Source organism: Somniosus microcephalus, chromosome 6 (assembly GCF_052327205.1).
Source record: "Somniosus microcephalus isolate GS21.2 chromosome 6, FLI_Smic_1.0, whole genome shotgun sequence".
Taxonomy (NCBI): Eukaryota; Metazoa; Chordata; class Chondrichthyes; order Squaliformes; family Somniosidae; genus Somniosus; species Somniosus microcephalus.
In genome coordinates, this window is record NC_140992.1 from 2539326 (window position 1) to 2553056 (window position 13731).

A 13731-nucleotide genomic window follows, 5' to 3' on the forward strand; every position below is an offset into this window, starting at 1 on the left:
CGCCGCCATCTTGTCCGCCATTCTGCCAACGGGCCCCCGACTCACCCACCGCCGCCTCACCGGGGTTCTACAGCGACGCTACCGACTCCACAGCGGCCTCCATCACGCTGGATCAATCCAGACCCCACCAGCTAGCCAGGTCCACGATGGACATCCAGGTAAATGGCCGCGCCACAACTTGCCTTTTTGATTCCGGGAGCACGGAGAGCTTCATACACCCTGATACAGTACGGCGCTATCCCCTCTCGGTCCGGCCAACGCGCCATCGGATCTCCATGGCCTCGAAATCCCACTCAGCAGACGTCGGCGGCTACTGCGTAGTGACCCTCTCGGTGAAGGGCTCCGTATATAAAAATGTAAAGCTATTCGTCCTGCCACATCTCTGCGCTGCCGTTCTACTGGGGTTGGACTTTCATTGTCACTTTAAGAGTGTCACCTTGACATACGGTGGACCTCTTCCCCTGCTCACTGTCTGCAACCAGCAGTTTTTAAATTGCCCGCCGCGCCCCACCTGTAGTCTCTCCACCCTCAAAATCACACCCCCCCCCCCTGTTCGCCAACCTCACCCGCGACTGCAAGCCTATCGCCACAAAGAGCAGGCGATACAGCACCGGGGACAGATCCTTCATAAGATCTGAGGTGACGCGGCTCCTGAAAGAGGGGATTATTGAGGATAGTACCAGCCCCTGGCGAGCCCAGGTGGTAGTCGTTAAGACTGGCAACAAGCAGCGCCTAGTCATCGACTACAGCCAGACTATCAACAAGTACACCCAGTTGGACGCATACCCCCTCCCCCGCATAGCCGACATGGTTAATAAGATAGCGCAATACCGCGTTTTCTCGACCATTGACCTCAAGGCAGCATACCACCAAATCCCTATCCGCCCTGAGGACCGCCAGTACACAGCTTTCGAGGCAAAGGGCCGCCTTTTTCACTTCCTCAGGGTTCCCTTTGACGTCACCAACGGTGTCTCCGTCTTCCAGAGGGAGATGGACCGGATGGTCGACGAGAATGCGTTACAGGCCACGTTTCCCTACCTGGACAACGTGACCATCTGCGGCCATGACCTGCAGGACCATGACGCCAATCTTGATAAGTTCCTCCGCACGGCCCAACTCCTAAACCTCACGTACAACAAGGAAAAGTGCATATTCCGCACAGCCCGCCTCGCTATCCTTGGTTGCGTGGTGAAACACGGAGTCATCAGTCCTGACCCTGACCGGATGCGCCCGTTGATGGAACTTCCCCTGCCCCACTGTCTCAAGGCCCTCAAAAGGTGCCTGGGCTTCTTTTCCTATTACGCCCAGTGGGTCCCTCATTATGCGGGCAAAGCCCGTCCACTTATCAAGTCCACTTCCTTCCCCCTGACGGCGGAGGCCCGCTTAGCCTTTCACCGTATAAAGGATGACATTGCCAAGGCCACCATGCACTTGGTAGATGAGTCCATCCCCTTCCAGGTGGAGAGCGATGCATCCGACTTTGCCCTGGCCGCTACCCTTAACCAGGCGGGAAGACCCGTGGCCTTCTTTTCACGAACCCTCCAGGGCTCCGAACTCAGACACTCCTCTGTGGAAAAAGAGGCCCAGGCCATTGTGGAGGCGGTGCGCCACTGGCGGCACTACCTGGCTGGAAAACGATTTACCCTGCTTACTGACCAGCGTTCAGTTGCTTTCATGTTCAACAACAAGCAGAGGGGTAAAATCAAAAATGACAAGATTTTGAGGTGGAGAATCGAACTTTCCACCTACAATTACGACATCTTGTACCGGCCAGGGAAACTCAACGAACCCTCAGACGCTCTATCGCGAGGCACATGCGCCACCGCGCAGATCGATAGACTACGGGGCCTCCACAACGACCTCTGCCACCCGGGGGTCACCAGGTTCTTCCATTTCATTAAGGGCCGCAACCTGCCTTACTCCATCGAGGAGGTCAGGACCATGACCAGGAGCTGCCCAGTCTGTGCAGAGTGCAAGCCGCGCTTCTATAGGCCTGACAGAGCAAACCTGATCAAGGCCACCCGCCCTTTTGAGCGCCTGAGTATCGACTTTAAAGGGCCCCTCCCCTCCTCTGACCGCAATGTGTACTTCCTCAACATAGTTGATGAGTACTCCCGTTTCCCTTTTGCCATCCCCTGCCCGGACATGACCACCGCTACGGTCATTAAATGCCTGCACAACCTCTTTGCTCTGTTCGGTTTTCCCAGCTATATTCATAGCGACCGGGGCTCGTCCTTCATGAGCGACGAACTCCGTCAGTACCTGCTCATGAGAGGTATTGCCTCAAGCCGGACCACCAGCTACAACCCCCGGGGGAACGGACAGGTTGAAAGAGAGAACGCGACGGTCTGGAAGGCGGCCCTCCTAGCCTTAAAATCTAGGGGCCTTCCGACCTCCCATTGGCAGGATGTCCTACCCGATGCGCTCCACTCCATCCGGTCACTGCTGTGTACAGCCACCAACGCAACCCCCCATGAGCGAATGTTTGTTTTTCCCCGGAGGTCCACATCCAGTAACTCACTACCACACTGGCTGACGTCCCCAGGGCCCGTCCTGCTGAGGAAGCATGTAAGGTCCCACAAAATGGCTCCCCTGGTAGAGAAGGTTCACCTCCTCCATGCCAACCCCCAGTACGCCTACGTGGCATACCCGGACGGGCGGGAGGATACAGTTTCCATTAGAGATCTGGCACCCTCGGGGTCCACTGACCCGCCACCATTGCCCCCCACCACGACCCCCTCCGACACGGCCCAATAAAAGGCTGGGCAGAGTTCAGAACGACAGGCTTTTATTAACTACTGAATTGCACTTCAGACAGATCAGGACTATGCCTCTAGTGGACGACCGAATGCCAGGAGCTGCCATGCGGCCGCTCTTATACTCGGTAGCCCAGGGGCGGAGTCAGCTGAGGCATAGTCAGGCACAACAGTGAAACAAGAGTGAACGACAACAACAACAACAACAACAACAGTGAACACAGTGAACTACAGTGGTTTACCACATTAGTTTCTCCTGAATTCCCTATTGGATTTATTTATTAATTAATATAAATATAAGTGACTATCTTTTATTGATGGCCCCTAGTCTGGTCTCCCCCACAAGTGGAAATATCTCCTCTATGTCTACTCTGTCAAACCCTTTTATAACCTTAAAGACCTCTGTCAGGTCACCCCTCAGCCTTCTGTTTTCTAGAGAAAAGAGCCCCAGTCTGTTCAGCCTTTCCTGATAAGTATATCCTCTCAGTTCTGGTATCATACTTGTGAATCTTTTTTGCACCTTCTCCAGTGCCTCTATATCCATTTAATAATAGAGGCCAGAACTGTGCACATTACTGCAAGGGTGAAAAATTCAGCTCCGTAGCAGCCTAGGGTTTTCCGAGCGCAATATTCTTACCTCAGCCTGAGCCAGGAGCAGTGTGTGAGGCATCTGCGCTTTACGAAGGAGGTGCTCACAGAACTCCAGGGCAAGGATAGCTCTGCCAGTGGCTGTGAAGGTGACCGTGGCCCTGAATTGCTTCACCTTGGGATCCTTCCAGGCTGGAGCAGGCGACATCTGTAACATCTCCCAGTTTTCCATCCACTGCTGCATGAGAGAGGTGACAGACACTCTTCATGCCGGGCGAGGGGACTTCATTGTCTTCTCTCTGACTAGAGGTGCACGCACGTGGCTTTGCCAGGAGAGTGGGCTTCCCCATGGTGCAGGGTGCCATCGACTGTGCGCACACGGTTTTGCCAGGAGAGTGGGCTTCCCCATGGTGCAGGGTGCCATCGACTGCGTGCATGCGGCTTTGCCAGGAGAGTGGGCTTCCCCATGGTGCAGGGTGCCATCGACTGCGTGCATGCGGCTTTGCCAGGATAGTGGGCTTCCCCATGGTGCAGGGTGCCATCGACTGCGCGCACGTGGCTTTGCAGGCGCCCCATTTAAATGCTGAGATGTATCACAACCGCAAAGATTTGCACTCGCTGAATGTGCAGTTGGCGTGCGACCATGCTCAGCACGTCATGATGGCGCATGCCCGGTACCCTGGCAGTAGTCATAATGCTTTAATTCTGTGCCAGTCCACTGTTCCCTCAGTCTTTGAGCCACCAAGACAAACCAGAGGCTGGCTGCTGAATGACAAGAGTAGTATGACCACCTAGCTCATGACTCCGCTCCACAACCCAACCACACGTGGCCAGCATGCATATAATGAGAGCCATGCTGCCACACGAAACATCATAGAGCAGACCATTGGGGTGCTGAAACAATGGTTCTGCTGCTTGAGCCGCTCTGGAGGAGCCCTGCAGGACTCACCAGACCGTGTCTCAAGATTCATTGTGGTCTGCTGCATGCTCCACAACCTCGCCATATTTAGGGCACAGCCCTTGCCACCAGGCATACGGCGACCAGCTGAGGAGGAAGAGGAGGAGGAAGTGGAAGAGAAGGAAGCGGAAGGGAGAAGGTAACCCAGACAGCCCCTTTCTGCACGGGCTTTCTGTGACTGACTTATCTGACTGTGGTTCCAGTGGATGCAACCCCAATTCCACATTTATCAATAGTCCCACACCTTACCTTCCCTCTGATATGGACCCTCACAGTGTCCTCTTGGCCACAATGCTGAAATGAAAGCCACCACAAATCAAAAATTCCGAATCAACTTTATACATCAATCCATCCAATATTACATAAAAATGTCAACTAATCACCCTTGTGCATTCCCTTCGTGCCTGTCTTCCGTGTGCCTTTGCCTGTCCTAGTGCTCCTACGTAGTGCTACCCCCGTGGCTGCACCATGGCTGGTGGAAGTTGCTGACTTTCAGCGGGGGAGACTGCAGGTGGCTTTCCAGGATGACCTCGAGCAGCTGTGGGCCTCGAAGGCCCGGCTGCAGACTGCACCACCTCGGTATAGGCGGCAGCAGACTGGACTGGGCTGGCTGGCAGCAAGGGCACTGGCGGAGTGGTAGTGGTGGGAGCGCGGATGTGTCATCCTGAGAGAGGACAGCAGGTTCATGCTCCATGGAGCCACTGCCACTCTCCCGGGGCGGCACCTCAGCAATCCTAGTAATCTGTTGGAGGACAGATTGCTAGGCTGCTGTGACAGCCTGCAAGCCCCTTTCCACACTGGTAAACCCAGCCATGATGGCAGCAGTCTGAGCTTCCACTGCAGCACTCGGACCTTGGGTCACTTCATCTGGTGCTGCAATGGAAGATGAGACATTGGCCATCAAACCCTGTGTCATGGTTGGGTCCACAAGTGCGGTAATGGAATTCGCCATCAATTCCATGTTGGAAACCATTGGCTCCAAGCTCTGCACAAAGCCCTGTGCAAGGTTGGTGCCGGGCTCCTCCACGCTCCTTGGTGTTGCTCTCAGGCTCTCTGGCAGGCCTGCCACTGCACCAAGCATTTCAGTGTGCAGACCCATCAACCTTCTTCTGTAGGCCACCCCCATCGAAGTCCTCATCTGAGGCCCCTGCAACAGAACTCGTGTGCGACCTCGCCCTCCGGGGAGCTGGCATCTGCCCCTGCCCTGGCTGCAGGCCATTCGTGCCCGGTGTCTCACCACGTGCAGATCCCACATCTAACCTATCCTCTAAAGTCCGCAGAGTGTCAGTATCTGAGCTGGTGGCTGGGAGTGTGAAATCAAGTGATGCTGTGTCTTCATGATCACTGTCTTCCTGCTCCTCCACCAGTGCCTGGCCAGGTGGCAGTGTTGGCCGTCTGAAAGGAGAAAGGCACAAGGGTAAGGTTGTGATGGGAGCGGGTGAAAGCAAGAGGTGCACGCTTACACCTTCCTTCGGCACCACTGAATCCCGGCTTGATCAGGAACTCACAGCCAGGCAGCCCATAACTGGTGGCTTATAGACACCTGGAGCAGCAAGTCTGACAAAAGACCAGAACTGGAGGCATGGTGCGGCCAATGGCCCCTAACCTGTGCGGTGATAGCACTGGGCTAAGCTGATGTACTTTCACACAATAGGCAGATAGCCAATTGGCGTTGGACAGATGTGGATTGAAGATCCTGGTGCAGTCAGGCTGTGATTGTAATATTTTAGAGGATGATAATGTAAGTCTTGGAGAGGCACCTTGTGCCAAACTGTCCAGCGCCTCACTCTGCCATTTCAATAGTCAAGCGCATCTGAATTTAAAAGTTAAGTCGAGCTCACAATCCCACAAGACCGGTAATGGTTTTATTGAGTGCACGTCAGTAATAAAATACACTGTCTTATCCTTTTCCAGAGAGGGCCTCAAGCTTTCCGGTCCAACAGTGATGTTTGTGTTTGTGTGCACTTCACTATCTTCCATTCTGACACAAGTTGGATGAAACCTTTGTCCAATTTTCTTCTGAAGATTGTGTTGGTATTTGGCAGTGTGTGGTTCTTGTAATATGCTTCAGTGATACAATAGGGCTGGAGCACCACATCAACACGCACTGACCCGGGGTCATCAGACACAACCAACAGACCAGGTCCTGTCTATTCCAACCAGAGCCAGCAATGTTAAAGGAGTCTTTTCTTGGGGAGGAGGGAGAGCTGCGTGTCAGCCTTGAATCAGTGGGTAGCACTCTCACCTCGAAATCAGGGGTCCAAGGCAGACATAATCCAGGCTGACACTTCTCAGTGCAGTACTGAGGGAGTGCTGCACGGTCAGAGGGGCAGTACTGGGGGAGCACTGCACTGTCGGAGGGGCAGTACTGAGGGAGTGCTGCACTGTCGGAGGGGCAGTACTGAGGGAGTGCTGCACTGTTGGAGGGTCAGTATTGAGGGAGTGCTGCACTGTCGGAGGGGCAGTACTGTGGGAGCGCTGCACTGTCAGAGGGGCAGTACTGAGGGAGCACCGCACTGTCAGAGGGTCAGTACTGAGGGAGAGCTGCACTGTCGGAGGGACAGTACTGAGGGAGCGCTGCACTGTCGGAGGGACAGTACTGAGGGAGTGCTGCACTGTCGGAGGGGCAGTACTGAGTGAGTGCTGCACTGTTGGAGTGTTAGTACTGAGGGAGTGCTGCACTGTCGGAGGGGCAATACTGAGGCAATCTGCACTGTCGGAGGGGCAGTACTGAGGGAGCGCCGCACTGTCAGAGGGTTAGTACTGACAGAGAACTGCACTGTCGGAGGGGCAGTACTGAGGGAGAGCTGCACTGTCAGAGGGGCAGTACTGAGGGAGCACTGCACTGTCGGAGGGGAAATACTGAGGAAGTACTGCACTGTCGGAGGGTCAGTACTGAAGGAGCGCCGCACTGTCAGAGGGGCAGTACTGAGAGAGTGCTGCAGAGTCGGAGGGTCAGCACTGAGGGAGCGCCGCACTGTCGGAGGGGCAGTACTGAGGGAGTGCTGCAATGTCGGCGGGTCAGTACTGAGGGAGCACTGCACTGTCGGAGGGGCAGTACTGAGGGAGCGCTGCACCGTCAGCGGGTCAGTACTGAGGGAGCGCCGCACTGTCAACATGTCAGTACTGAGGGAGCGGTGCCCTGTCGGAGGGGCAGTACTGAGGGAGGGCTGCACTGTCGGAGGGGCAGTACTGAGGGAGCACTGCACTGTTGGAGGGGCAGTACTGAGGGAGTGCTGCACTGTTGGAGGGTCAGCACTGAGGGAGTGCTGCACTATCGGAGGGGCAGTACTGAGACAGTGCTGCACTGTCGGAGGGGCAGTACTGAGGGAATGCTGCACTGTCGGAGGGGCAGTACTGAGGGAGCACTGCACTGTCGGAGGGGCAGTACTGAGGGAGTGCTGCACTGTCGGAGGGGCAGTACTGAGGGAGCACTGCACTGTCAGACGGGCAGTACTGAGGGAGAGCTGCACTGTCGGAGGGGCAGTACTGAGGGAGCACTGCACTGTCGGATGGGCAGTACTGAGGGAATGCTGCACTGTCAGAGGGGCAGTATTGAGGGAGCACTGCACTGTCAGACGGGCAGTACTGAGGGAGAGCTGCACTGTCGGAGGGGCAGTACTGAGGGAGCGCTGCACTGTCGGAGGGGCAGTACTGAGGGAGTGCTGCACTGTTGGAGTGTTAGTACTGAGGGAGTGCTGCACTGTCGGAGGGGCAGTACTGAGGCAATCTGCACTGTCGGAGGGGCAGTACTGAGGGAGCGCCGCACTGTCAGAGGGTTAGTACTGACAGAGAACTCCACTGTCGGAGGGGCAGTACTGAGGGAGAGCTGCACTGTCAGAGGGGCAGTACTGAGGGAGCGCTGCACTGTCGGAGGGGCAGTACTGAGGAAGTGCTGCACTGTCAGAGGGTCAGTACTGAAGGAGCGCCGCACTGTCAGAGGGGCAGTACTGAGCGGGTGCTGCACTGTCGGAGGGGCAGTACTGAGGGAGCACTGCACTGTCGGAGGGACAGTACTGAGGGAGTGCTGCAGAGTCGGAGTGTCAGTACTGAGGGAGCGCCGCACTTTCGGAGGGGCAGTACTGAGGGAGTGCTGCAATGTCGGCGGGGCAGTACTGAGGGAGTGCTGCACTGTCGGAGGGGCAGTACTGAGGGAGCGCTGCACTGTCGGAGGGTCAGTACTGAGGGAGTGCTGCACTGTCAGAGGGGCAGTATTGAGGGATCGTTGCACTGTCGGAGGGTCAGTACTGAGGGAGCGCCGCACTGTCAGAGGGTTAGTACTGAGGGAGAGCTGCACTGTCGGAGGGGCAGTACTGAGGGAGCGCTGCACTGTCGGAGGGTCAGTACTGAGGGAGTGCTGCACCCGTACGACCAGATTTAGGAACAGCTTCTTTCCCAGGGCTGTCATCCTACTGAACTCCACAAATAAACTCTAAAGCCTGCACATCTGCCAATGCACTTTATTATGGTTATATTTATGTTAATGTATTACAAGCCAAATGTATGTTGAATGTTTAAATGTCTTAATCCAAATGTACACTCTCGGGAGCTGCAAGCCTACATTTCGTTGTACTGCACTTGTGCACTAACAATGACAATAAAAGTTGATTTGATTTGATTTGATTTGATTTGAGGGAATGCTGCACTGTCGGAGGGGCAGTACTGAGGGAGTGCTGCACTGTCGGAGGGGCAGTACTGAGGGAGTGCTGCACTGTTGGAGGGTCAGTACTGAGGGAGCGCTGCACAGTCGGAGGGGCAGTACTGAGGGAGCACTGCACCGTCAGTGGGTCAGTACTGAGGGAGCGCCGCACTGTCAGAGGGTCAGTACTGCGGGAGCGCTGCACTGTCGCAGGGGTAGTACTGAGGGAGCACTGCACTGTCGGAGGGGCAGTACTGAGAGAGTGCTGCACTGTCGGAGGGGCAGTACTGAGGGAATGCTGCACTGTCGGAGGGGCAGTACTGAGGGAGTGCTGCACTGTTGGAGGGTCAGCACTGAGGGAGTGCTGCACTATCAGAGGGGCAGTACTGAGGGAGCGCTGCACTGTCGGAGGGGCAGTACTGAGGGAGCGCCGCACTGTCAGAGGGTTAGTACTGAGGGAGAGCTGCACTGTCGGAGGGGCAGTACTGAGGGAGCGCTGCACTGTCGGAGGGTCAGTACTGAGGGAGTGCTGCACTGTCAGAGGGGCAGTATTGAGGGATCGTTGCACTGTCGGAGGGTCAGTACTGAGGGAGTGCTGCACTGTCGGAGGGGCAGTATTGAGGGATCGCTGCACTGTCGGAGGGGCAGTACTGAGGGAGTGCTGCACTGTTGGAGGGTTAGTACTGAGGGAGTGCTGCACTGTCGGAGGGGCAGTACTGAGGGAGCGCTGCACTGTCGGAGGGGCAGTACTGAGGGAGCGCCACACTGTCAGAGGGTCAGTACTGAAAGAGAGCTGCACTGTCGGAGGGGCAGTACTGAGGAGGTGCTGCACTGTCAGAGGGTCATTACTGAGGGAGTGCTGTACTGTCGGAGGGGCAGTCCTGAGGGACCGCTGCACTGTCGGAGGGGCAGTACTGAGGGAGCACTGCACTGTCGGAGGGGCAGTACTGAGGGAGAGCTGCACTGTCGGATGGTCAGTACTGAGGGAGCGCCGCACTGTCGGAGGGGCAGTACTGAGGGAGCGCCGCAGTGTTGGAGGGGCAGTACTGAGGGGGCTCTGCACTGTCGGAGGAGCAGTACTGAGGGAGCGCTGCACTGTCGGAGGGGCAGTACTGAGGGAGCGCTGCACTGTCGGAGGTGCCTTCTTTTGGATGAGATGTTAAGCCGAGGCACTGTCTGCCCGCTCAGGTGGATGTAAAAGATCCCACGGCACTATTTAAAAGATGAGCTGGGGAGATTGACTGCACACTGGCAATGACTTAATTTTTTATAACATCTATCATGACCCCAGGACGTCTCAGAGTGGTTTACAGCCAATGAAGTACTTTTTGAAGTGTTCGTTGAAAATGTATTCATGGGATGTGGGCATCGCTGGCGAGGCCAGCATTTATTGCCCATCCCTATTTGTCCTTGAGAAGGTGGTGGTGAGCCGCCTTCTTGAACCGCTGCAGTCCGTGTGGTGAAGGTACTCCCACAGTGCTGTTAGGGAGGGAGTTCCAGGATTTTGACCCAGCGACGATGAAGGATCGGCGATATATTTCCAAGTCAGGATGGTGTTTGACTTGGAGGGGAACTTGGAGGTGGTGGTGTTCCCATGCGCCTGCTGCCCTTGTCCTTCCACGTGGAAGAGGTTGCGGGTTTGGGAGGCGAGTTGTTGCAGTGCATCTTGTAGATGGTACACACTGCAGCCACGGTGCACCAGTGGTGGAGGGAGTGAATGTTTAAGGTGGTGGATGGGGTGCTAATCAAGTGGGCTGCTTTGTCCTGGATGGTGTCGAGTTTCTTGAGTGTTGTTGGAGCTGCACTCATCCAGGCAAGTGGAGAGTATTCCATCACACTCCTGACTTGTGCCTTGTAGATGGTGGAAAGACTTTGGGGAGTCAGGAGGTGACTCACTCGGCACAGAATACCCAGCCCCTGACATGCTCTTGTGGCTACAGTATTTATGTGGCTGATCCAGTTAAGTTTCTAGTCAATGGTAGCCCCCAGGATATTGATGGTGGGGGAATTTGGTGATGGTAATGCCGCTGAATGTCATGGGGCGGTGTTTAGACTCTCGCTTGTTGGAGCTAGTCAATTGCCGGCACTTGTGTAGCATGAATGTCACCTGCCACTTATCAGCCCAAGCCTGAATGTTGTCCAGGTCTTGTTGCATGCGGGCATGGACTGCTTCATTATCTGAGGAGTTGCAAATGGAACTGAACACTGTGCAGTCATCAGCGAACATCCCCATTTCTGATGTTATGATGGAGGGAAGGTCATTGATAAAGCAGCTGAAGATGGTTGGGCCTAGGACACCGCCCTGAGGAACTCCTGCAGCGATGTCCTAGGGCTGAGATGATTGACCTTCAACCACCACAACCATTTTCCTTTGTGCTAGGTATGACTCCAGCCAGTGGAGAGTTTTACCCCTGATTCCCATTGACTTCAGTTTTACTAGAGCTTCTTGATGCCAGACTCGGTCAAATGCTGCCTTGATGTCAAGGGCAGTCACTCTCGCCTCACCTTTGGAATTCAGCTCCTTTGTCCATGTTTGGACCAAGACTGTAATGAGGTCGGGAGCTGAGTGGTCCTGGCAGAACCCGAACTGAGCATCAGTGAGCAAGTTATCGGTAAGTGTCACTTGATAGCTCTGTCGACGACAACTTCCATCACTTTGCTGATTATTGAGAGTAGACTGATGGGGCGGTAATTGTCCAGATTAGATTCGTCCTGCTTTTTGTGGACAGGACATACTTGGGCAGTTTTCCACATTGTCAGATAGATGCCAGTGTTGTAGCTGCACTGGAACAGCTTGACTAGAGGTGCGGCTAGTTCTGGAGCACAAGTCTTCAGCACGATAGCCGGGATGTTGTTGGGGTCCATAGCCTTTGATGTATCCATTGCGCTGAGCAGTTTCTTGATATCACGTGGAGTGAATCAAACATAGAAACATAGAAGATAGGAGCAGGAGTAGGCCATTCGGCCCTTCGAGCCTGCTCCGCCATTCAATGAGATCATGGCTGATCATCCAAATTCACTGGCCTCCACCGCCCTCTGTGGCAGAGAATTCCACAGGTTCACCACTCTCTGGGTGAAGAAATTCCTCCTCATTTCAGTCCTAAATGGCTTACCCCTTATCCTTAGACTATGACCCCTAGTTCTGGACTCCCCGGCCATCAGAAACATCCTTTCTACATCTAGTCTGTCCAGACCTGACAGAATTTTATAGGTTTCGATGAGATCCCCTCTCAATCTTCTAAACTCCAATGAGTATAAGCCCAATTGACACAATCTCTCCTCGTATGTCATTCCTGCCATCCCAGGTATCAGCCTGGTGAATCTTCGCTGCCCTCCCTCCATGGCAAGAACGTCCTTCCTCAGGTAAGGTGACCAAAACTGCACACAATACTCAAGGTGCGGTCTCACCAAGGCCCTGTACAACTGCAGCAAGACATCCTTGTTCTTGTACTCGAACGCCCTTGCTACGAAGGCCAACATACCATTTGCCTTCTTAACCGCCTGCTGCACCTGCATGCTTACCTTCAGCGACTGGTGCACAAGAACACCCAGGTCTCTTTGCACTTCCCCTTCTCCCAATCTATTGCCATTCAAATAATAATCAGCCTTCCTGTTTTGCCACCAAAGTGGATAACCTCACATTTATCCACATTATAGTGCATTTGCCATGTTTCTGCCCAATCACCCAACCTGTCCAAATCGTACTGGAGTTTCATGACATCCTCCTCACAGCATACCCTCCCACCCAGCTTTGTGTCGCCTGCAAATTTGGAGATATTACATCCAATTCCCTCGTCCAGATCATTAATATATATTAGCTGAAGACTGGCTTCTGTGATGGTGGGGACCTCACGAGGAGGCTGAGATGGATCATCCACTCGGCACTTCAGGCTGAAGATAGTGCAGTTGATGTTGTAATGAAAGAAATACAGCAGCCAATGCACGCACAGCAAGATGCCACAAATAGCAACGTGATAATGACCAGATAATTTATTTTAGTGATGTTAATTGAGGGATAAATATTTGCCAGGACACCAGGGAAAACTCTGCTGCTCTTCTTCAAAAAGTGCCATGGGATCTTTTACATTCACCTGAGAGGTCAGTTTAATGTCTCATCTGAAAGACGGCACCTCCAACTGTGCAGTGCTCCCTCAGTACTGCACTGGAGTGTCAGCCGGGATTATGTGCTCAGGTCTATGGAGTGGGACTTGAACCCATGACCTTCTGACTCAGAGGCGAGAGTGCTACCACTAAGCCAAGGCTGACACCTGCAGTATAACTGCAGTCTATGTACCCCCTTCCCACTCAAAGATAATGTACTCCCACATCACCATGGGCATGACATCCACTCCTCTGTATTCCAACCCCCTTGTGATAAAGGCCAACTTTCCATTAGCCTTTTTGATTACTTCTTGGACCTGTGCTCTAGCTTTTAGTGATGTGTGTACATGGACAGCGAAAGCCCTTAGCTCCGTGCTAGGAAGGAAATATTCGGATTTGCCTTTCTTGGTTCCAAAGGCAATGATTTCACTCTTCCCCACATTGAACTCCATCCACCAAAGTTTTGCCCACTCACTTAATCTATCTTTTTTTAAATGTAAGAAGTCACACAACACCAGGTTATAGTCCAACAGTTTTATTTGAAATCACAAGCTTTCGGAGCGCTGCTCCTTCGTCAGGTGAAGTGGAGAGATGCATAAAGACACAGCTTATATAGCATTCTCCAAGGCAGCCTTCGAGACACACGACAACGCAAAATCGTCGAGCAGAAACTGATAGCCAAGTTCCGC